This window comes from Phascolarctos cinereus, unplaced genomic scaffold (assembly GCF_003287225.1).
Source record: "Phascolarctos cinereus isolate Bilbo 61053 unplaced genomic scaffold, phaCin_HiC Scaffold_4;HRSCAF=312, whole genome shotgun sequence".
Lineage (NCBI taxonomy): Eukaryota > Metazoa > Chordata > Mammalia > Diprotodontia > Phascolarctidae > Phascolarctos > Phascolarctos cinereus.
In genome coordinates, this window is record NW_027555847.1 from 109,126,210 (window position 1) to 109,152,515 (window position 26,306).

Below are 26,306 nucleotides of genomic sequence, written 5' to 3' on the forward strand. Positions count from 1 at the left end.
TATTAGGTGTGGGATTTGAATCCCAGGTTCATGAAGTTTTCTACTGCACTGAATTATTGGTTTCAATAAGGGGTATTTGGATTGTATCCTCCCTCTGGGCTACCTCTCCTCCTCTGAACTCAGACATTTGCAGATTGGGAGCCCAGGAGGTACAAAGGATGCTCTGTGGGTCTGCATTCCCAAAACTATTGCTCAACCCTGCCCCCACCCCATAGTATTACCCTATAGCAACAGGTATAATTGGATCAGAGCAAAAGAATTGACTAAGATGGCATAGTGAGAAAAATGACTACAAAACATTTCCATAAACCTGGGACATACTTTCCCATAAATATTTATACCATCCATGGGAAGAATGGTCACAAACTTAGAGTAACCTGGTAATGACGCACACATATGGCTAAGACAACTTGCGTCTCTCTCACTACAAGGCCCTGTCTCTTCTCATAGTGTGTTCACACTGCTCTTCCCTTGGCGAAGCATCTTTTCTGGGTGACTTGATTAGATGAGTTCCCTGTGCAGAGCATCTCTGATGAACAGGTCACTCAGCTGGGCTCTCTGGGTCTATTGCTCTTCACAGCTTATTTCCTGGTTGCTAGAGCTAGTTCTCACAGATACAATTGGTTCTTCTATTTATCACATTCTTTTTTGGGGGGGGAGGTTTAGGCAGTTGGGGTCAAGTGACTTGCCCAGGGTCACACAGCTAGTATGTGTCAAGTGTTTGGTCTGAGGCCAGATTTGAACTCAGGTCCTCCTGACTTCAGGGCCAGCACTCTATCCACTGCGCCACTTAGCTGCCCCTACTTATCACATTCTTGCCCACTACTTTGTGTGTGTGTGTGTGCCTCTGTCTCCCCATCTCTCTCTCTCTCTCTCTCTCTCTCTCTCTCTCTCTCTCTCTCTCTCTCTCTCTCTCTCTCTCTCCTCTGTCTGTCTCTCTCTCTGTCTCTCCTTCCTGAATGTAGGTTTTCCTGTTGGGTGAGTAGTTCCGCTGCAAGTCACCATAGCCAATCAGGGAGGACAAAAATCTTTCTTTCCACTTATGCGCCTTCATAGAACCAGTGGAGTCACATATCACAAACCTACTCCCTGCCTCAACTATCCCAGGGCTGCCACGCTTAGCTTCTTTGAAGGCCACCAGGGGCGTGGCTAATATTTGGCAAACCAATACCAAGTTTCTCTTCAACCAGGTAGGTGTTTTCATACTTCATAAGGGAATAGCAGAAGGTAGGCATATTTTCCATTTAGTTTTACACATTAGCATTTCATTTTCTCTCCTATCTGCCTCTAACTATGATGACATCAATTGGGAGAGGGTTTAGAGCTCCTCCCTACCACATAGACAATAGACACTGTTTGATGTGATACTTTTTTAAGTTATTGGCCTCTGTAAATTTTGTCTTCTAGGAAAATTTCATTTAAATTTCTGGATGTGGTTATATCATATTATTCAACTCCAGATTCACATGGATCACTAGATTCACAGAAGCATCTGTGTGATGGACATACTTCACCCTAGCCCTGGCCGAGAACTCAGTTCTTAAAGGCTCAGTTTGCACCACACTAACAGATCAATCAGACAGCAAGCATTTATTAAGTGACTATCGTGCCAGGCATTGTATTTGGGGCTGGGAATAAAAAAGAGAAAAGTGAAACAGTCCTTGCCCTCAAGGAGCTTACATTCTGCTTCGGGAGACATGCATATATAAGTATATTGAGGCTATATTCAAAATTAAATGCAAGGTGATTTTGAGAAGGAGAATGCTAAGGGCTGGGAGGATTAGGAAAGACTTCATGTGGAACAGAGGTGTCAAAATCATTATTGGGAAATGAGTAACAAAATTAAAACCAAATAATACAATATAAACTGTGTTAATTTGTGATTTCTTAAGTCAATATGTGGCCAGCAGAGATCTGTTTCTATTTGAATTTGACATCACTCATGCAGATTGTCAAGCTCAGCTTGAGCTTCATCTTGAAAAAAACAAGACAAGGAAGTAAGAAGGGCATGTCTTACGAAGTTTACTAGGCTAGTTATCGTTCCAATATTAATTCCTTGATGTGGTTCACTTGGTTTCTTTTCTGATTTTTCTTTAGTCATCATTAGCTTTTTTTAAATCTCTGTTTGGTTTCATGGACTGTATAATTTGCCCTTGAACTTAACTCAATTTCATCCTGTTTTGAGTGACTAGTAAATTTGATATCTTTCTTTATGCACATAAAAGGGGCATGTCTGAAGGAAAGGACTACATTTCTCATGAGAGTCTGGCTCTGATTAAAGTTGTCAGGACTCAGTTCCCATGAGAACATGTGTCTGTGGCTCTGGATGTTTGCAGCAAAAAGACAACAGAGAAAAGAGGGAGAGACCTGCCTGGAGAAGTTGGTTCTGATCATAAATGGTACAGGAAGGGAGAAAGCATCAGTACAGTCTATATAATCCCCTGCCTGCAATTCACTGCATCCTGTTCATGGCCACCATGAATCTCTCAATTGCTCCCTGGGAAATTCTCAACCTCACTTCCTCAGACAATGTAGCCCTCTAAGATCTGCAGCCAAATAACCTCACCAGAAATACATCAGAGTTAAAAAAAAAGAGATGGGCCTTTGTTGTAAGGAAAAATATAGGGCTACTGGAAGAGCTGCAAAAGCAATGCAATCTGCCCTAGCGGGGTGGCTGAGAGAAAACAACACTGAATTCAGAGTCGAAGAACCTCCACTCAAATCTCGACTCTGTGATTTAGCTATGTTACCTTGGGTAAACGAATTAATCTCTCCGGTCCTCAATTTTTTCATTCATGAAATGAAAGGATTGGTCTATAAGGTCTATAAGTTTCCTTTAAACTCTAAATCCATGATCCATGAACCTTCCCTCTCAACACTCCCCTCAGATGTGGAGCTGGCTCACTGTTGTATTTCAATTTGGACCTGGGATTAGCAAACTCTTCCTGGTCAGCTTCCAGATGCCTGTTTTTGTATGCCAACCACCTAAGAATGGTTTTTATATTTTAAAATAAAATTTTGTTGTATGCAGCCATACAAAAAAAACAAAAACAAAAGCCAAAAAACAAAAAACCAGGCAGCTAGTAGATTTGACCCTTGGGTGTAGATTGTCAACCCATGGTCTGGACGGTAGGCTTTCCTCATGTTCTTAGTTCATTTGTGTAAAATTAGGCCAAGTTCATCCCAGTGACTGTAGGCCTCACTTAGGAGGCTCTGGATTGCTCTAGGGCCTGGTGGAATTAGCATAATGCCATCTGCAAAGAAGGACATCTAGAGGACCCTGCAATCCATGGGAAATTCCTCTTCAGCTTGGACTTCCTAAGAGTTCTCCAGGACAGCGGCCAAAACCTTTATCCATATCTATGGAGATTCAGACATCAGCTATATAGTCTACATGCTGAGAATTTTCCAGAAGCAATTCTGGCTCAGGGCAAAAATTGCTGAAGAGACATGATTTTGGAGCTACCCTTGACAGGACGTTGTTTAAACCCTTTTCTATGTCCACCTGATTCAATTGCCCTTCTCAATCCTGCCCTGCAAGGTGCCATCTCTATTGCTATTAACTGCATATCTAGGATCTCAGCATTAGAGGGAAAAGGTGATGGCTGACCCATTCTTGAACATGAAAACAATTTGTCACAAAAATGATGATCCTGTTGCCCCCAGATACACAACAAAACCAACTCTGCCAATTCTTCCATCCAGTCCTCCAAGGAGAATCTCTGATCCAGGCCCTTTCCATCTGCAACTTCCAACCATTCTTTGGTTTCATTTATGGGAAGAATGTCACAGTTGCTATAATTTAGTTCTCTTAGTATGAGGTCTACTTATTGGCCATTGGACCAGGATCTCCCCTTAAGAAGAGCAATGGGCAAGTTGTTTATAGACAGTCTAAGAAGCATGAAATTCTTCATACCCTTTGCCCCCTTTTTGTGGCACTCTGTTATCTGTCACATAAGAAACGAAACATGCCTGCCCAGGAGGGTCATTTCATATTTTGCTTTGCTCCATGTGTGGCCATTGCTAAAAAAAAAAAATCACCAGTCAATTTAGTCAATAAATATTAAGGATTTACTATGTACCAGGCACTGTATTAAGTCCTTGGGATATTGAAAACTTAATTCTTGACCTTAAAGAGCTGATATTCTACTGGATAAGACAACATACAAACTGCTTTGTATTTACAAGAAATATACCGAGTAGATGATGGAAGTAATCTCAGAGAGGCAGTAGCAGTGGTGAGGATAAGGGACCAGAAAATGACTCATGTAAAAGGAAAGGACTTGAGATGAATCTTTTTTAAAAATTCAAATTTATTTTCAGTTCCAAATTTTCTCCCTCTCCCTCCTTCTCCCCTCCTTACCCATTGAGAAGTCAAGAAAAACAAAACCTATTACAAACATGTATAATTATGCAAAACAAATTCCCAAATCCCTCCTGACCCCCAAAGAAAATATGCTTCAATCTGCACTGTGATTCCATGATTTCTCTATCTGGAGGTGAATGTCATGATCTTATCATGAGTCCTTTGGAACTGTGATTGGTCATTGTATTGATTAATTGCTAAATCTTTTAAAGTTGATCATCTTTATAATATTACAGTATAAATTGTTCTGCTTCATTTTGCTTCAGTTCATAGCAGACTTCTTAGATTTTTTGAAACCATCTCCTTCATCCTTTCTTACAGCACATTTGTATTCTATCACATTCATGTACCATAATTAGTCCAGCTGTTCCCCAATTTATGGGCATACCTTTAGTTTTCAATTCTTTACCACCACAAAAAGAGCATATGTATACATATATATTTTATATATACATATATATGTGTATATATATATATACATACACATACTTTATATATGTGTGTGTATACATACATACACATATACACACATACACATGTATATACATACATATATAGATAGATATTCACACACACACACATATCCTTTGATTTCTTTTGGGTGTGTAGACTTAGCAGTAGTCTTGGTAGGTCAAAGAATATGCACAGTCAAATAGCTTTTTTGGGCATGGTAAGAAATTGTTTTCCAGAATAATTGGGCCAGTTCACAGCTCCCTGAATAGTGCATTAAAATACCTGTTTTCCCACAGCCCAGCATTTGTCATTTTCCCTTTTTTGTCAACTTAGTCAATCTGATGGGTATGAGGTAGTACCTGGGGGTTGTTTTGATTTGCATTCATTTAGTAATTAGAGACTTAGAACATTTTTTTTTCATATGGCTATTGATAACTTGGATTTCTTACCTTTTCATATCCTTTGACCATTTGCCAATTGGTGAATTGAACTGAGTCTTGAAAAAAAGCCAAGAAGAATAGGTGAGGAGCAACAGAATTCTAGGCACGCAGGAACAACCAGGGAAAAAGTACGGGATTGGAATATGGAAGGACCTTGTGAGAGGGAGCTAGGTGGTACAGAGGACAGTGTAGTGGGACTACAGTCAGAAAGACCCAAATTCAAATCTAGCTTCATGTGCTTACTAGCTGGGTGACTGTGGGCAATTATGTACCATTTGTCTCAGTTTTCTCATCTGTAAAATGGGGATAATATTAGCACCTATTTCCCAGAGTTTTTATGATGATCAAAAAATAATTATAAAGTGCTTAGCTTTATAATTTACATTGCCAGGCAAATAGTAAGTGCTATGTAAATATTATGATACTGATGAGGAGGATGAAGATGACGACAGGACGGCCAGTGCCAGTAGTTCACAGAATGGGAGGGGAGTAAAGTTTAAGAAGCCTAGAAAAGGAGGAATGGGCCAGGTTGTAAAGCATTTTATTTGCCAAGAAGAGTTTATATATGATCCTAGATGTGATATGGAAGGACTTAAGTTTATTGAATGGGAGATGACATGATTAGATCTTGATTTAGGAAAATCACTTTGGCAGGTAAGCAGATGGAAGATTGGAGTTGGAGAGAAATTTGAGGCAGGGAGACCAAGCAGGAGGCTAGTCCAGGAGTTCAGGTGTGAATAATGAGGGGCTATATCAGGATGGTGGCTATCTGAGTGTAAAAAACTGGGGGCCAAGCCCCTCCATACTTAGCAAGGCTTGACCTCATAAAGCAGGCAAAATATGATTCCAGGATCATACTGAAAGCCTTTCTAGCATAGTGGAAACAGCCCCAGTTTTAGCTCAACTGTCATGGCCTTCAAGAACTCAGGATCACCTTTAGGCTGCAGTGAGGCATGGGAGTGGGTCTGTATGGAGATGCAATTCAAAGACCATTTAGAAAATCAACTTTAAGAAAAGGGGCTGCATTTATTTGTATAAAAAAAGCAGGACCCAAGGTCTAACAAAGAGGCATTTCTTTTGCAAATCCTCTTTAAAAATACCCCCCTCTTGGATGGTTCTGACCTTATACAGACATCTTCCCAATTAGGAACAGCTTGTGTTTCAAGAGTTCATTTGTCAGTTGGTTGTTTGGAATTCAGAATGCATTTTCTTACAGGAAAAGAAAATGTAACAAATGAAGATTGGGTTCCCAAGTCAGCTCACAAAAGTCTATTTAACCATTAATATAACTGAAACATGAAATTAGGAGTACTTTTCCAACTATACCAAATGGGCATTTTTAACATTGTTTTTGTGGGAAAATAAATTACACATTTTTACTCAGGGTATCTAAAACACAGCTTTCCCTCTTTCAGTGCCCCCCCCCAACTGCTATATTCAAGGACAGTAGTTCCTTCAAAGAGGCTGATAGTTACTGTTGAATTATAATGATTTATGTATGTACACCCAGAGCATAGCAAGATTCTCTGCATGCAGAGAGCAGCCAATAAATGATTGTTGATTGAATTGTCTTCATCTACATAAGGAATCATAGCATTTAGAACTGGATGTGACCTTACAAAATGACCTTTTAACCTTTTTTGTGTATGTCATGGACCCCTCTGGCTGTCTGTTGAAGCTTATGGATTCCTTCTCAGAATAATTTTCTTCTAATGCATTGGATTACAAATGAAACCAATTATATTGAAATAGGCAAATATCAAAATTATATAATTAATGACATTATCAAAATATTAAGGAAAAAACCCCAAGCTGACATACCAGGTTGAGCCCCTGATTTAGAGATAATCTAATCCAACTTCTTCATTTAGAGATGAGGAAATTCAGGACCTAGAGGGTTTAAGCAACCAGGCCAAGGTCACACAGTTAACAAGTAGGAGAGCAAGAATTTGAGCAAAAGTCCTCCAAGAAAATTCTGTGCTGTTTCCATTTTGCCATACTGTTTTCTTTGTGATATGAGTAGTAAGGAGCCCGAAGGATTGAATGCCATGTTTATTTTTAAAGATTCTAGAGCTACTCATTAATTTTATTTTTTTAAATAAATTTTTATTTTTATTTTTTCATAGCATCTAAATTTCTTAACGTATCTCTCCTTTCTCCCCCTCCAACAGAAGATTTCATTGTAACACAGAATAAAAGAGGGAAAAAAGTTGAGTAAAACTAACCTATCCAAAAAAAAGATGGCATTATGTGTAGTATTGCATATCCATTGTCCTCCATCTCTGAAAAGATGTGAGGAAAGGCCTTTTCATATATCTCACTTAAGACCAAGCTTGGTAATTATCATTTCTAAGCACTGTTTCAATTATTTCATCATTCCTTCTGTTTACATTGCTCTAGACATTGTGACATATAAAATGCTTAAGAGATATAGTTTCTGGGTAATTATTCATTTTATTAATCATGCAATAATTAATGTGGCACTCTCGAATGTCAAAGACCCTCATGGAACTCACTCAATGCTTATATATGCCCTTGGAAGAGTGGGTGTTCCTGAGGGTGGCAATCAACTTTGATTGGTTAACAACTAATGAGAAGAATGATGTATATGGGGACCTTTCTTTTTAGTCATTGCTCTCATATATTCCTAGCAGTAGAATCTTTTAGTCAAAGAGTTAAATATTATATATTTAAATTGCTCTCTTTGCATGATTCCAAATTTCTTTCCAGAATAATAGGACCAATTCACAGCTTCACCAATAGTGCATTTGTGTACTTATTTTTTCCATAATTGCTTCAATCACCATTTTCTTTTCCAATTTGCTGTATTATATGTATAATTTAAAAGAGCGATGTACTTTAGACATCAAGCACAATCCCCTTCCCCCATTTTACATGAGGAGTTTGAAACTCAGAAGTCATAACATCTAAGAATCAAAGATCTAGGGCTAGAAGGTGCCCGAAAGACCACCAAATCCTTCATTTTACAGATCAGGAAGCTGAAGCCCAGTAAGGTTAAGTGATTTGCCCAAGGTCACACAGGTACAATGTGTTGAAAGAAATATTTTAATCCAGGTCTTCTGACCCCAAATTCAATGCTCTTTCTGCTATACCACATTACTATCCTATGCCTGCTTGTACATATATTCAAATATTCAACAATCAATCAACAAGGATTCATTAAACACTTAGTATGTGCCAGGCACTGCACTAGACACTGAGAAAAGGTAAAAACAGTTCCCACCTCTGAAGAGCTTACCTTCCAATGGAGAAGACAATATGTATACATATACAAAGGTGAGAATCTTCACTCAGGTAGTGGCTCAGTGAGTGATGACAAGGAGACTCATGTGAGAGACGACATAAAGGGAGAAATGGTGAAACTGGCAATGGACTGAATATATGGGGTGAGTGAGAGTAAGGAGTTCAGGATGCCAATGAGATGTGGAGGCCTTATGGGACTGGGACGATGGTGGTTCCCCCCGCAAAAATAGGGGAGTTTGGAAAAAGGGAGAGTTTGGGGGTGGAGAAATGCGTTCTGTTTTGGACATACTGATTTTGAGTTGCCTCCAAGACATCCCACTTTGAAATGCCTAATAGGCAGGTAGTGATGTGAGATTGGAGCTTGAGAGAGACTGGGTCTGGATATATTGATCTGGAAATTACCAGCAGAGAGATAATTGAACCTGTGGAAACTGCTGAGATCTCCAAGGAGATAGCATTGAGAGTAAAGAGGAGAGGGCCCAGGTTAGAACCTTGAGGGGACACCCACATTAAGTGGACGTGATATGGATGAACATGCAGGAAGGGAGAGTGAGGAATGGTCTTACAGGAAAAAGAGAACCAAGAACCAACAGTGTTACAAAAACCCAGAGAGGAGAGAATATCCAGGAGAAGAGGGTGAATAACAGTGTTAAATGCTGCACAGTTCAGGAAGGACGAATTGAGAAGAGCTCCTCAGATTTGCCTGTTAAAAGATGATTGGTAACTTTGAAGAGAGCAGTTTTAGCTGAATGATCCAGTCAGATGCCCAACTGCAGAGGGCTGAAAAGTACTGAAAGAAGAGGACATGGAGGCACCAATGGTTTTTAATTTAACTTTATGTGAGAAGGGGAAAAGAGGTATAGCTAGGAGGGATGGTAGTGAGGGATTTTTAAAGATGAAAGGGACGTGGGAATGTTTGTAAGCAGCTGAAAAGGGGCAAGTAGGTAGGGAGAGGGGAGGGATGATAGTGAGGACGACATACTAGAGAAGACAAGAAGAGATTGGAGCAAGAGTTCATATGGAAGGTTTTATCCTGGCAAGAAGAATGGGTCATGTTTTCATCAGAGACTGGAGTGAGACATAGGGGATGACGAGGAGAAGGATGCAAGAAAATGAGTGGGTAGGGAAGAGGCTCCCTCAGTTTTTTCAGTGTAGTCCTTAAGAGGTCCTTAGCTGAGAGAGAAGGGAGATGGGGAGAAATGTCACGGGAGGCTTGAAAACAAGAGACAAGGTTTGGAACAGCCTCTGTGGTGAGTGATGGTAGAGAATTGATTAGGGAGGAGTAGGAAGACCTTAGTGCCATGAGGGCCCAGTTAAAGTGGATCCAGTCAGTACTGTTTTGTGACTCCTTCCAACTCTGTTCAGCAGCATGTAAGAGTGAAAGAGGCAGATGGGTAGAATAATCCAGGCTTGAGGTTTGGCAAGGCACGATTGGTGATTGGACAAGAGAGTAAGGAATTGGAGTGCAGAGGATGACGTAGAATTAAGCTGGTTTACCAAGGGTTTTGGATTAGTAAGGAGGAGAGTATAGCCAGTGAAAGGCTGATAGCCTGGGAAAATCCTGAGAAGGGGAAAAGAGAGTTGGTCATAGTGAAGAGGAAGAACAGGGTTATGGATCCTTAAGAATAGGGAAAGATGGAATGAAATTAAATTATGATTGGATAAAAAAATTTAATTCATGAATATGCAAATGTAACTTACAGGTGATGGCAAGATCAAGATGACCTTAAACAAGCATTTGTTAATCACCTGCTCTCTGGTAGGCGTTGCAGTAGGTGCTGGGGTTGCAAAAATAAAAATGGGAAGTCCCTGTCCTCTTAGAGCTTACATTCTGCTGGAATTTATATCTGTATCAGAACAAGCATCTCCTCCTACTTCTACATCTACATAAAAGAAGTCAAGTTTATTGATCAAAGGAGGCCTGGAAACATGGAGCACAACTTGGCTGTTTGCTTATATTGTCATTGAGCCAAGATATCTGTCTGTCTCTTTGAGCAGCGCCATGATTCTATTAGATAATTTATTTCCAAGTGTTTTGAATGCTGGAAAACACCATTCAAATCTAAGAGATTGTTGTTATTTCACAATGAATACCTGTATTATATTCAGGTTCATGACATTCCTCTACACCCTGGCTAGATACAGGCTCCTTGAAGCTGTGCTCATCAATAATTGATTCTGAGTATGCAACAATACCAACACAGTACTTTCCATAGAGAAGGAGCTCTATATGAATATTGGTTGAATTGAATTGAATTTTAGCCTGAAGAATTATAGCTAACACAATTTTTTTTCAAAAGCGCTTACTTTGTGTGGCCTGAGCAAAGCACTTTTGATTCATAAGATTCATCTTTTTCTTCCTTCTTTCATTTTCCATTTTTGAAAACTGAGGCAGTAAGAAATGGAAGGGGTTCAGTTAAGGTGACACAAAGGGGCAGGCCATTCCTAAGCTTGATTTAAATTTCAACTGCCTTTGCTTCCCTACATTAGCAACTTAAGACATTTATGTCTTTTCACTTGTCTAAGTGGAAATATTTCTACCAATAAGATGGTATTTATGTTGTTTCTTTCCCTGTTAAGAAAGGAGGGGAACCCTATTAGGACTAAAGCCACTGCAGACAATATAGCAGTATTTCAATATTTTGATGGGTCTGTGATCTCTTGGTATGGGCACTCCCTCCATTAGTGCACATCACAACCCATCAGAACTCACTTGGTAGAGTATTAAGCTGAAGGTCTAGATCCTGAGGGTCTCCACAGTTTTTAAGCTGCTTTCCTCCCTATTCCCAGTTTATTTAAAGCTTTGCCGCATATTTATCTTGCACTACTCTCTTCTTCACGCTGTTCTCTAATCATGCAAAGACTATTCCAGGTTTGAATTCTATATGCATTTTGCAATTTATGAGCTCTGTGACCTTAGAAAATCACTTAATCTCTCTGAGTTTCATTTTTCTGAAATGAGGGGCGTGGACCACATAATCTCCAAGATTTTTTTAAGCTCTAGATCTCATGACCTTGGTCTCAGACTCTGACAATTAATTAATTGAATAACCACTTATCAAGCACCTGCTATGTGTCATGCACTATGCTAGGTGCTGGGAATAGAAAGACAAAAATGATTCTGTCCTTACAATCAAGGAGTTTGCATGGTCTTAGGGGAGACAACACTTATGTGCATACTGAATACACACAAACTAAATTCAAGGCAGTTAGTAAGGAAGGGCACTAGCATTTGGAGGTATCAGGAGAGGCTTCATGTAGAAGGTAGTTCTTGAGCTAAGTCTTGAAGGAAATAAGGAATGGTATGAGCTAGAGGCAGGGAGGCAATACATTTGAGACTATTTGGTGGATAGACAATCCAGTGACATTTAGGCAAAAGATGGAATGTTGCATGGGAGGAACAGCAAAAAAAATCCCCCAAACCAAAACAACAAACCAGGTGCTTAGAACTCTGCCTGGCACATAGTGGGCACTTAATAAATGTTTATTGCTTAGTTGAGTTTTTCTAGAGCTTACAGTGTAGGGACGTATGCTTTAGAAGAATCACTTTGAATCAGGTTGGTTGAAGACTGAAACCAAAGAGATGAATTAGGAGGCCATTAAAAAAAATCCAGGCAAGAGGTGATTAGTGCCTGAACTAAGATGGTGCCTGTGTGTGAAGAAAGAGGAGGAGCTGAAGGTGATATATGTTGTGGAGGTAGAAACAGCAATGTTTGGCAACTGATTAGATATGTGGGGTGAAGGAGAGCGGGGGAGTAAGATTTTTTGTTTTGTGAACCTGGGAACATAGTGGTACTCTCAACAGAAATAGGGGAAGTTTGGAAGAGAGGTGGGTTTTTGGGGAAAAGATAATGAATTCTCTCTTGGATGTGTTGAAGGAGGAAGAAAACAAGTATTTATTGAACACTGACTATGTGAAGAAACACAGCCCCTGACCTCAAGGAGCTAACAATCTAATGGGGAAAGGCAGCAGACAGAAGAGAGCTGAAAAGGGGGTGGGATGAGATTCAAGATGAAGGTACCTAGTGCTGGACCATGGGTTTGAATTTAGGAAGCCAGGAACAGGCCAGTCTGCACCCCTTGTTCCAGGAAGAACTTACGAAAGAGAGAAGGGGCCAGGTTTTACAGGAGATGTTCCATTTTGAGAAGGTAACAGGGGTGGTTGGATGTTCCAGGGCTAGGAGGTCCCAGGCACTCAGGAAAGTTCCAGGATGAGGCCATATGATTTGGCAGTCTAAGGGGGAATGGTATCATGAGCACATATAGAGAGGTTTGCGTTGGCAAAGAGAAAGGAAAACTCATTATCAGAGACAATAGTAGAGGAGGAGAGAGTAGGAGATAATGTCAAAGGGGTTTTGAGGTGAAAAAGAAAAGTGGAAGCTTGTGGGGGGACGGCAAAGGGCTAATAGCCTCTTAGTAAAATATGGGGCAAATATAAGAGGATAACAGAGGGAGAGGTATGGGAGTTTTGAGGAGAGAAGATACGTAACAGCTGTGGGGAATGGGATAGAAAACTAAAGAAGAATTAAAAGTTTATCTTGCTATAGTGAGGGCCCAGTGGTGGTTAGGCAACATAATTTTGTAGTGGACCAAGTCAGTTTGGTTGCTTGACTTCCTCTGGTTCCATTTAGCAGCATGTGAGTAGAAGTAGAGCAGGCCGATGGTAGGTTTGGGGCTTGACATGTCAAAAGAGCCCAGTAGGACAAGGGGACAAGATATTGAAAGTAGAGGAAATAGGGTCAAGATTGAGAGTGGATGTCAAGGGAGGAAAGGTAGCAGAGTGATAGCAGTAAAGAGACTGGAAGTGGCAGTGGGGAGCAAAAAGTATTTTTCCTCCTTTTCTTCCTCCCCCTTTACTTCCTCTTTCTCTTCCTCTCTTTTCCTCCTCCTCCTCCTCCTCCTCCTCCTGTCTCTGTGAGTGCTATAAAATGGTAGGAGCACACGGAATAAGATGGAAAGAACTTGAGTGGAAGATGGCTAAAATGAAGGGAAGCTTACCAGTTATGGAATGAGGATTCCAGAGAGCAAAGTGGAAGGGGAGGGAAGACTGGGAGTGGTACATTGGAAGGGCATTGAGGATGATGGGAATGGGAGAATGAGGTGGCAGCCAGGCATGAAGTCACAGGGATTGGGGGGGTTACTGAGAGTAGGAGTTTGCTACCATAAAGAATAGTAGTATCTTGACTAAATGTGTCATGTATTTCCAACCTCCATGTTTTTGTTGATGCCATTCCCTATACCTAGAATGGTCTCTCTTCTCCTCACGTAAAGAAATTGTACCTATCATTTAAAATCCATCTGAAATGTCACCTCCTCCAAGAGGCCTACCTTGATCCCCTTGGTTATTATTGACCTTCTTGGTTATTATATTCCTTCTTCCGCCCCATTTCACATTGCAGATCTTTTTAATGTAATTTTGTATGCTATGTGTGTGTGGGTACATATGTGTAACGGTGTTTTATCTTATTGTTTACCAAATTCTCCAGGCACAGGGACTGTATCTTACCTAAACTATCTCTCCCCTGCTGTCTAATATTTGTGGTATAAATGCATATGGAAATTTTCTCCTGGTGGAGATGAATGTCAGGTGAATCCATTTATAATGCTGGAGACAGGGAACAATCACATTATAGGCTAACCACACTCTCAGGCTTTTCCCACACCTAATTCTATGTCAGATATCATAGAATCTAAGAACTGATAGGAAACTCAACACTGATTTAGTCCACTTCCTTCCAAAGTCTTGAATCCCCCTTAGAACACCCACAGCATACCATCATCACCCAGACTCTGATTTAAGCCCTCCAGGGATGGCCTGCTTTACCCCTCCCCACCTTCTATGTCCTGCCCCTCTTCTCCACCACACCCCCCATTCCATTTTTTAACAGCTCCAATTGTTAAGAGGTTTTGTCTAAGGTTGAGAGCCCGGATTAGCTATCTTTAAAGTTTGCAAAATGCTTTACAAATATTACATCGTTTTATCCTTACAACCACCATGGGAGGGAGGTGCTATTATTATCCCCATTTTAAAGATGAGAAAACTGAGGCAGGCAGCGGTTAAATGACTTGGCCAGATTCACACAGCTAGTAAGCATCTTTGGCTTGATTTGCACTCAGGCCTTTCTGACTCCAGGTACTGTGGTAACCTGAATATAGATATTCTGTGGTATATCTATGGCAACCACCCACCCTCAATTTTCTAGTCCCATTTAGAGAACAGAAACACATCCTTTTAACAAGGCTTTTCAGAAGGGATAGCCATTGCCACAGCTTCTATCCTAGTTTGGGGTTTGGAAAATATGGTCACCATAAGAAGATCATAACAATAAGCTTATTTTAAGAGAAAGAACTCCTAAAACAAACCAAAACAACAGCAACAAAAATAAACCAAATCTTTTATCTACTGGGAAAAAAAAACAACCTTAAGTGATATTTTAGACTAACTCATCAACTTAATGGACTGACACCCACTTTTTCTGACTGCCTTGGCAGAAATGAAAAGCCACCCTAGTTACCCTTTTCTGTAGGATGAGAATCACATCTGCATTTGAATTTTAAAAAACCCAAACCAGCCCCTTTTAGGAGGGGGCAGGAAGGCAGGTCAGAGGGGAGAGGTGAAGGCTGGGAGATCCTTCCAGCCCGGCCACTGGCTGGGGACACTTAGTTCACAACTGATAGTGAGAAAGTAAGCAAGGAAGAACCTAGGAAGAGAAAACGGCCGAGCTTATTAACAAGAGCTCACTTTTGTCCCCTGGGGACCCAACAGGCAGAAGGGGATGGGAAGAACTCTGGCAGCCAGCCAGAGAACCAGGGCTCATTGTAAACAGTTGAAGGCATCCTTATAATGCCCCGTTCCTAGGGAGCTCTGAGGCTTTGCTCTGGAAGTTTTCAAAGCAGCAGCAGTCTAGGAGACGACCAGAAGAGAGAGGGGGTGCGTGTAGGGGAGTGCCTGGACGCTTTTATTTATTGATTTTTTTTTGGTTCGGTGGGTTAATGGATTTTTAGGACAAAGAAAACTAAAACCAAGCTGACCAGAAAGACTGGAATTTCAGCTCTCCCTCTCTCTTTCTCTCCTTCACTGGATTTACCCCTCACCCCTCAAAACCCTTTTAGACCAGAGATTACTGGGTCAGTGACTCTTATTATCCCTCCTGCTCCAAGATCATCTTGCCTCTTAGCATTGAAAGGAATATCACTACCTGTAAGTATCTTCTTTCTGTCCCCCATTTTGGATTGAGTATGAGTGTTATGTTAACGGAATGCCACAGAGTATATCCTTGTAGGATAATTAACTCTGGTCAGCAGTGCATGAAATGTGCAGAGTTTTGCTGGTGAAAGTTTAATTCTAACCTGAATGGGAAGAGGGGGGGCAACTTAAGACTGTTAACTGGTGGTCTCTTTGACATTCCTACATTGAAAAATTGAGTGTGTAAGGTTCCATGTTGCTATTATATTTTTTCTAATGTTCTCCAAATGCTGCTATTTATTACTTGTCTAAGATTTATGACATTCTCCAGTTTCCATTCCATGGCACACATCATTGCAATGTCTGTTTTGGTATTTTATCCTCCAAAATTTAGCTGTGTGTTTCTGGTTCCTTTTGAACTAAACAAATGTGACAAAGGATGGAGGCATTAGAAAAGAAAAATAAATTCATTTAATGTTCTGATGAGAGGGGAAAAAACTCCAAGACATGATCATTTCTAAACACTTTTGCTTTGGTGACATATTTACACAATTTTTTTTTCATCGTGATTTTGTCTATTTGGGAGTGAGGTGGAGCTGAGAGAACACAGCTTACTGAATTAAAAAAAAAATCTATTCCTAAGCTAAAGCCTCTTTTTAATCTTGACTTCACAGATATGTTGGTGATGAGTAAATCACCTTGGCCATTTTTATCACAGAAATTTTCAGGACTTTCTATTTTCAGTCTTAGATCTCTTTCCTCTTAGTGCCATGCTGTTATAAAGGCTTTCCAGTGTGAATTACATGGCTTTAGGGGAGAATTTCCTAAGGGTTGTTGGTATTTATGGTTTGAGTCATCTTTCCAAAGAGAGTAACCTCTTTTGAATGTCTGGGGCATGCCAGATGGATGTGTTGGTCCAGATGCAGAAACTTTGGGATGCAGACACTACAAGTCTGTGTTAATGTGTGGTGGGTAAAAGATTTCCCTTCAGAATCTGTCTACAACTACATTTTAAAAAATACTTTCTAAAAATGCCATCAATAGGCCAACAGTGGGAAGAAGTCTCCCTTCGTCTTCTTTTCTTTCACTCCCACCCCAATCTTTATCCTTGGCAATTAAATTCACATTGTTACTTAACTAATATTAAACCTCAGAGTCAAAACAATGAACTTGGTGTCAAACTGATGGATGGTAATGAATTACCCGCAATATAATCTTGTAAGAGCACCTGGCAAATGAAGGAAATTGTACAGAGCATTCCAATTACTTTTCCTTTCTCATTTTTGGGAACAAGCAATATATTTAGAGCAAGAAGACGTGAGTTCAGTACCAACTCTGTTCCCGACTCCCTGTGTGGCCTCAGGTCACACGGATCACTGCTCTTCTCTAGGTCTCAGTTTCCTCAGGCCAGTAGTTTCCAATTTTGGGGGATCTTAATACCTCTTTACAATCTTAAAGGTTGAGGACTCCCAAAAAAGCTGTTGTTTATGTAGGTTATAGCTATTATCTGCATTATTATGAAAATAATTCTGACCTCACACAGATTCCCTGAAAGGGTTTCAGGAATTCCCAGGGGTCTCTGAACCACAATTTGAGAACCTCCGGAATAGACCCTTTTCATCTCTAAGTTTTATAGTGTACGCTATTTGTAATTGTATGACTTGTCTTCTTCCCTCATCTTTGCCTTTCCATAATGTAGATGAATAATGAAAGTGAGGGGAATGTGCTTGGGAACCATGTCCTTCTACTTCAAGAGCTTGGGTTGTTCTGGTCCCACATCTGGGATTCAACTCTTTGTTACCAAGGGCCAAGCTTGCTCTGCCTGGGAGCAGATTCAGACTTCTGGTTCTTAATCTTTTGAGGATTCCTTGCCCAAAGAGTGTTAGGATACCTGTTGTGAAGAAGGGAAGGAAAGAGAAGGGAGCATAGGGAGCTCCTACTATGAGCCAGACACTAAGTGCTTTTACAAATATTATCTTATTTGGTCCTTCCAACAACCCTGCAAGGTGGGTGCTGTTATTATCCCCATTTTACGGTGCAGAGGTTAAGCGGTTTACCCAGGGTCACACAGCTAGAAGGTGTCTGAGGTTGGATTTGAATTTGGCCCTTCACTCCATCCAGTGCATTAAATTTTTCAGATCTTCCCGCCATTGCTCAGACATCTTTTGGAATTGGTCTTGGACTGTCAGTCTCTGAGCATCAAGAGGTGGTAGGTCACCCTACTGTACTCAACTTTTGATTAGACCACCCATTCTCTCTCTCTCCACCCCTCATTATGGTTGCTCTGGATAATAGTATTTATAGGCTTGCTGCTAGAGGGCTTTCCTAACACGCCAACGCTGCAAAGCGGTGCATGTGCTGTGAGTGTGTGTGTGTGTGTGTGTGTGTGTGTGTGTGTGTGTGTGTGTGTGTTGGGTGGGGTGGGGATGATGGCTGCTGCTGAGTGTTTGGGGGAAATTCTTCAGCTTTAGCCCATTGTTGCTCCTGAGACTTTCCCTGCCCGTTATCTTGTTCCTCTTTCTCCACAAAGGATGATTAACAAAAACTGAATGAGGGGTTGGACAGATGTTAACTTTCTACGGTACATAATCTTTTGAAATTAGATTTGGTTTTGTCTTTGTAGGATAGATTTTGAGCTGCAAAGGACCTTAATGATCATATAATCCATTTCCCCCTCTTCATTTTGCAGTTGAGAAAACTGAGGCCCAGAGAGACTAAGTCACTTACCCAAGGTCATACAGGTTGCAAGTGGTAGAAGTGGGCCACTATAATTTCCACTGAAAACCCTGTCTCATTAGTAGGAGAATTGATATGTTTAGGGAAGATAAAATCTGATATAAAATGAGTTTGAGGGTGGTTCTTCTGGTACTGAGAAGTTCAGTGGCACAGTCAAGCCAGAGATTGTTGGATTCAGAGCCTGAAGTAATTTTTGAGAGCACCTAGTCCAACCTCCTTTATTTTACAGGTAAGAATATTAGTGACTTGTGCTATGTCCCACTGGGCATATGTGGCAAAGCCAGGGCTTTGGACTCCAAATCTAGGACTCTTTCCTCTAGATGATCCTATCTTTGCTGTCAACACCACTGATTTCAGCGAAGGGCTGTTTCTTTGGGCCCTGTTAAACAGGAGGACACCTCTTTGTCCTATCTGATTCCAGGTACTGCTATGACTTGGGAGATGTGGGTGGTCTGGGTGATGGCTGACAGCAAGGGTACTTTCACAGCTTGCAACCGAAGCTCCTTTAGATGAGTGATTCTATGATCTTTGCACAGTTATGCAAGAGTCCTGAACAGAGAGAGGACTTTGGAAGGGGTTAGGAATCCCTCCTTAATGAAATCTCCTTCTTTGTCTTTAGAGACTCTCACTCTGGTGTCTGTGGCAGCATTTCAGAGCGCTTTAAGTCTTGGCTATCCAGATAAGAAGGGAAGCTAGGTGGTACAGTGGATAGAGCACTGGACTTGAAATCAGGAAGATTCTGGCCTCAGACACTATCTGGGTGACACTGGGCAAGTCACTTAACTCTGCTTCAGTTTCCTTATCTGTAAAATGAGCTGGAAAACGAAATGGCAAACCACAGCAGTATCTTTGCCAAGAAAACCCCAAATGGGGTCATGAAGTTGGACACACCCAAAATGACACAACAAATCCAGATAAGAGATTATTGCCCAGCTCTGTCAGATTGTCCATGAATGAAGTCTCCAGCTGCCTTAAAGTCATAGGATTGTGAAATTTGGGAACCCATATCTCAGAAATCATTTACTCTAATCCCTTATTTTATCCTTCAGCCAATCAATAAACTTTTATTAAATGCTTACTATGTATCAGACACTTAATGTGCTAGGCTCTGCAGGTGCAAAGGTAAAATCGAGATAGTCCCTGACCTCAAGAAGCTTACATTCTAAGTAAGGAAATTGAGTTTCAAAGAGATTGATTTGCTTAAACTCAGCCAGTTAGGTAACAATAATAATAATAATACTATTAATTTATCTTTCTAGAATCATTTACTAAATGCTTTCCTTACAACAATCTTGTGAGATCACACAAGGATTATTATCCCCATTTAGGCTTAGTGGTATCAAGTGACCTGCGTGTGGTCGTAGGAAATGGAAAAGCTAACATTTGAACTCAGATCTCACAACTCCAAGCCCAGTGATTTTTTTTAACTCTACTGGGTAGACTGAGAGCAAGTTAGTGTAATCTATCTAGAGAAGAAAAGACTATATGCACCTTAGAAAAGCCTAGGATTTAATTACATTTTTCCCCTTCCTCTGTTAGTGGAGATGATATCACTAGATTTTATTTTCACTTTTATCTCTTTCTATTTGTAGGCTTGATATAAGGAATATCGAATATCAACTTGAGTAATTGATAATATTTTTAATAAGTGATAATTAAAAATATTCTCCGATGTTTGGAAAATCTGGGAGAGGATAGAGACTGCGTGTTCCAGTGGAAAGGGTGTTGGATTTGGAGTTCGAGGACCTGGATTCAAATCTTACCTATTTGACTTCCTAGCTGTGTGACCTGGGACAAGTCACTTACCAACCTCTTTGGGCATCAGTTTCCTCATCTTTGGAGGCTTTGGAGTAAGATGCCACTAATGTCCCTTCCATCTCTAAACCTGTGGTCTCACACTTCCACACCAGAGGAATTGTCCTAAATTCTTAAGACTTTCTCAGGAGCTTCCTGTCAGATCTGCCACCTAGGGCTGGTATTTGATCAATATTTTGTCACAAGCCAGTTGCTGGGAGGGACCAGTGACCAAGTTGAAGTAAAATAGGATTTCAGCTAAGCTTCCATCCATACTATGTGCCAAATTTGATAAGGGTTGGAGGAGAGGGTGTGGTAATGGTGAGGCAGGGTTTCTCTTACTGATATATTGTGTGTATTTTTAGTTGTGACTTGGGGAAACCTAACTCCAACACTTTCCATGCAATGCACTATTTTAGAGTCTAAATGCATTGTTTTCTATCTAATCTAGTTATGCTTTGCTCCCGTGGTCTTCAAATTTAATATTTGAGGGGAAATTTGAATTCTGCTTTATATCTTTTCAACATGACATAGTAGGCAAAGGGCTGGCTTTGCAGACAGCCTGGATTAAAATCCTGTCTCTGACCCATACAAGCCATGTGACTATGGACCAGTCACTTAAAATCTCAAATACCGTCAGGCAAGTCTTTTTTTTGGGGGGGGGTGAGGCAATTGAGGTTAAGTGACTTGCCCAGGGTCACACAGCTAGTTTGTGTCAAGTGTCTGAGGCCAGATTTGAACTCAGGTAGTCCTGACTCCAGGGCCAGTACTCTATCCACTGAACTACCCAGCTGCCCTTAAGTCTTTAAGACATAAATTACAGGTGATTGGCTTTGTTGGAGGGAGTTTTTCTCACTGAATGCTTTTTTTTTAAAATGAAATCATAGATCCACAGCTTTAAAAAAACAAAACAAAATTACATCTTTTCACATGTTTAGATTTAGCTTGAGATTCTGGTACCACCTTGTCTGGACTGTAGTAGGAATTCTCTATTCTACTTGGGGTTAGACAACCCAGGTATCAATCTGTCAGTTACTGTCATTGTGAAGATGGAAAAGTCACCTAACTCTTCTGGGCCTCAGTTTCCTCATCTATGAAATAGGAATGTTGAACTATATGATCTGTAAGATTATGTTTGAGCTTGAAATTCATGATGCTGTGGTCTTTGGTCATTGTGCACTATCGGAAGCTTGTTTTGTTAGGGTCCTCAAAGGTCCTATTTAGACTCAGAGGACCCGCACTCATTTTGTTTTCATCTGCATAATTGAAAGGTTAGAATAGATGATGTTGAAGTTTCCTTCCAGCTCTAAATCTAAAACTACCAAATATTAAGGCAGTCTACTTACAGGCTTCCCTGGCAAAGTATCTGTTGTTGTTTTTTGTTGTTATTGAGTCACTTTTTTGATTGTGTCTGATTCTTCATGACCCCATTTGAGGTTTTCTCAGCAAAGTTACTGGAGTAGTTTGCCATTTCCTTCTCCAGCTCATTTGACTGATGAGGAAACTGAGGCAAACAGGGTTAAGTGACTTGCTCAGTGTCACACTGCTAGTAAGAATCTGAGGCCGGATTTGAACTTGAAAAGATGAGTCTTTCTGACTTCAGACCTGGCACTCTATCTACTGTGTCACCTATCTGCCCTGGCAGAGTATCTCCTTGTATTGAAATACAGCCAGTGTCCCATAGAATAACAGAATGTTATAGCTGGAAGTGACCTTAGAGTCCACCCAGTCCAGAGTTGTCAAACATACTTCCACAACACTGTGGAGTGCAGCCTGAACCGGATTAAAATGTAATTGGGAATTATTTAACAAAATAAAAATACAATAAAGCATAGATAATATTATAGTTTAAAACTAAGTCACCATGGGCCCGCAGAGATCCTTGTGTACAGGGTAGTAGACCTCATCTGTACTGGAGTCTGAAACCACTGATCTAGTGCAACACTGTTTTACAGACCGAGGTCCAGAGAGGTGACATGAGCTTTTCTAGCTAATGAACAGCAGAGCCAGTATGTAAGCGCAGGTGGCTCCTGGTGCCTGCTGCGGCCTTCTTTCTGCTCTGTCTTCTTACCTCTCAGATTTCCAGGTGAGAAGAAAAGAGGGAAAAGAAGGTAATGTGACTTTCTCTCAGTTCCGCAGTGACCTGGGAAGAGCAGAGAGAGCCTCAGATTCACGTGTTCACCAGTCACCAGACTTTGTTCTCACTTGATTCCTCTTCCCAGCTTAAGTGGAACTAAAGCTTGGCTCTCCGTCTGTGAAGGGATTAGTGTGGAGAGAGGAAGAATAATGTGAAAATTGCTCTGTGCCTGACTTTTCAGAAGCCGAGACTTAGGAAAATGGCCCTTTCAGACGGATGTGTAGAAGGCAGAACATTTTATTTTTTTATCCTGATATTCTGCTTCAAATTTGTAGCAAATGCCCCAATAATATTACTATCTCACACTTCCTGGTGCTTTAAGACCTACGGTTCACATAGCACTTCTTTCATAACGATTCTGTAAGGTTAAGTATTATTAACCCCATTTTATAGATAAGGAAATTGAAGCTCAGGGAAACAGGCAACTTATTTGTAGTACCACAGCTAATCAATGTCAGAGGTAGGATTTGAAGCCATATCTTAAGTTAGCCTTGAATGCATTGTTTTCTTTCCAGTATAGCAAGCAGCCTTTGAAAAACAATACAGGAAAAAAAAAAAGAAGAGGTATTACTATCTGCTTTGCTTTTGCACCCTAAGGATTGTGGGACTTTCCTCTCTGACTTGCTGATGAAACTTTCAGTAATGTTTTCTCCCCCATTAGAATGGGATCTCCTAGAAAGCAGGGGCTGTCTTGCTTTTCCATTTGTATCCTCAGTGCTTTGCATATAAGTAAGTACTTAATAAATGTAATATTCATTCATTCATTCATTCATTCATTTAGTAATAGCATAGAGGTAACATAGTACAATGCAAGAACCCTTGGAATGAAGAGTGACCTGTGTTCAAATCCTGTTATTGATACCTACTAGCTGTGTGATAATGGGTTCTTAAACCCTTTGGGTGTCCATTATCTCATTTGTCAAATGGGAATAATAATCAATCAATATTTATTAAGTGCCTATTATGTGCCAGGTATTGTGTTAAGCCCTAGGGATATAGAAAAAGGGAAAAGCAAGTCCTGTCCTCAAGAAGCTTATATCCAATATGGAGACAACATGCAAACAAATATATGCAAGGAAAGCTATATAAAGGATAAATAATACTACCTATAGACCTAATTCACAAGGTCATGAGGCCCCAAAGGAAAAAAAAATGTATGTAAAGTGTTATGTAAATGCCAGCTATCATTTTAATTATATTCTGAGTGCTCAGGAGCCTTTCTGTTATCATTGCTATAAGTGCTTTAGCCATCACCAACGGAAGGGCAGGGAGTACCTGAGATTTTTTCTGATAGCTGAAAAGTTTCTGATAGAATTGCTGTTCAGTCCAATCTGCCTCTTTGTGACTCCATTTAAGGTTTTCTTGGCAAAGACACTGGAGTGATTTACCATTTCCTCTTCCAGCTCATTTTACAGGTGAGGAAACTGAGGCAAACAGGGTTCAGAGATTTGCGCAGCTACTAAGTCTCTTAGGCCAGATTTGAATTCAGGAAGATGAATCTTCCTCACTCCAGGCCCGGTGCTCTATCCAATGTGCCACCTAGCTGCCTCTCATATGACATTAGTAGGTTATAAAATACTTAAGAAGACAAATAGTGTTTTATTTATTTTTGTCTTTCTTCTACTATGCTAGTGCAGGGCTTTACATATAGTAGATGTTTGACAATTATTTCTTGAATTAAATAACTGATACACGATGTTAGAGTTTAAGTTATGAAGTCTATTTGATTAGTTTCTCATTCTCAAAGTAGCACTGTTGTGGACAACATCTTAGGCAGATGGTGAATCACTTGGCCTTTGCTTGAATATTGGCCCATTCTGGGAAGCTCATGGCCTATTCCATGGTTTACAACTCTAGTCTTTCTTACACAGACTTGATATCTTTGTAAATTCTACCCATTGTCCTGAGTTCTGCCCTTTGAAGCAATAGAATTAATCTATTTTTTTTTCTTCATGATAGCCCTTTAAATATTCAAAATACTCACATCCTGCTGAAGGAAGGTGTCAAGAGGTCTTCTCTTCTCCTTGCTTAATATTTTCTTTTTGTCAATTGCTCCTAATAGGACATGGTTTCCAGATCCCTCTCCATCTTTATAGGTTTCTTCTGGAAGCAATCCAGTTTCATAATGGCCCTTATAAAATAGTGGCCAGACCAATGCTCAGTATTTCAGATAAGAATGGACCAACATAGAGGGGATTAACATTTCCTTTGATCTAGATTTCATAATTCTATTAATTCAGCCTAAAATTGCATTAGCTCTTTTAGCACCAAACTAACTATGCTGTTTAGCCATAATAGGGTTGTTATTAAGGAAATTCCCAGACCTTTTTCCAATTAAACTGCTGCTAAGTTAGGTCTCCTTCATCCCACACTGGAGTTATTAAAAAAAAATTCTAAATATAAGACTTTACATTTATTCCTAAAAAGATTATTTGGAATCTTGGTCATGTATTAGCTATCCCTTTTAGCTTTATGTCATGTATGAATTGGTAAACACATCTTGTATGTATTTATCCAAGTCACTGAAAAAAATGTTGCAAAGGATAAGACTAGAGATCCCTGTGGTATACTATTGGACATCTCAACTGGAAGGAAAAGGAATTGTCCTTAACATTCCTCTTGGGGAGAAAAAGGTCTGTGTCCTCTAGAACCACCCTGGACTCCTGTAGTTGGGTTTTCTCTTTATCTCACTCAGATTTCCTGCTTTCTATAGCTCCCTCTTATGTATTGACTTCTATTAGAGGATAAGCTCCTTGAGGGCAAAGATTGCCTTGCTGGTTAGTATTTATATTCCCAGTGTTGAGCACAAACCCTTCTACTGTAGCATTAACAAATGCTTTATAAATTACATGTCTGTCTAGCATCTATCTATCTATCTATCTGTCTGTCTATCTATCATCTATCTATCTAATCTATCTATCTATCTATCTATCTATCTATCTATCTATCTATCTATCTATCTATCTATTATCTATTTATCTATCTACCTACCTACCTATCATATTATATCTACAAAACAATGCCTTATTCTGTAGCAAGTAAAATCAGAAGAAGGCTTGTGGACTATCGATCAGTCAATTGATAAACATTCATTAAGCTCCTACTATGTACCACATTTCATGCTAAGCACTGGGGATACAAAAAAGAAGCAAGAGACAATCTCTGCCCTCAAGGAGTTCAGAGGTGAAGTGGGGAGACAACAAGCAAACAGATATGTACAAACAAGCTTTATACAGGACAAATAGGAAATAATTAAGAGAGGCAAGGCACTAGAATGAAGAAGGGTTGGGAAAGGCTTCCTACAGAAGATGGGATTTTAGCTGGGACTTAAAAGAAGTCAGGGAAGTTGGTAGGTGGAGTTGAGGAAGGCATTCCAGACATGGAGGACAGCCAGGGAAAATACCCAGAGCAGAAAGATGGAGTATCTTGATTGTGGAACATTAAAGGAGGTCAGTGTCACTGGATCAAAGAATACATGGTAGTGAATTAAGATAGAAGACTGGAAAGGTAGGAGGGGGCAAGGTAATGGAGGGCTTTGAATGGCAAACAGAACATTTTTTATTCAATCCTAGCAGTGATAGGGAGCCACTGGAGTTTATTGAGTAGGGAGTTGGGAGTGGAAGGTGGTGACATAGTTGGACATGTACTTTAGGAAAGTCACTTTTAGTGGCTAAATAGAGGATGGATTGGAGTGGGGAGAGACTTGAGATAGGCAGACCCACCAGCAGGCTACAGCAATAGTCTGTGTGTGAGGTGATGAGGGCCTCTACCACAGTGCTGTCAAAGGAGAGAAGGAAGTATATTTGAGAGATATTGCAAAAGTGAAATTGATAGGTGTTGGCAACAGAATGGATATGTTGGGGTGAGAGATGGTGAGGAGTTAAATAGGCTCCTACTATAAAAATGGGATGAAGTCATGAGACCAGAAAT

The 26,306-nt window shown here is 40.3% G+C and overlaps 1 protein-coding gene across 1 annotated transcript in view; it reads left to right on the top strand.

The window, feature by feature from the left end:
* The first annotated feature begins 15,239 nt into the window (after window positions 1-15,239).
* Window positions 15,240-26,306, top strand: part of FREM1 (FRAS1 related extracellular matrix 1) — an 82,197-nt gene continuing 71,130 nt past the window's right edge. Inside the window, 1 exon segment of the mRNA XM_078152489.1 lies at window positions 15,240-15,724. The gene's annotated coding sequence lies outside the window, so the exon portion shown is untranslated.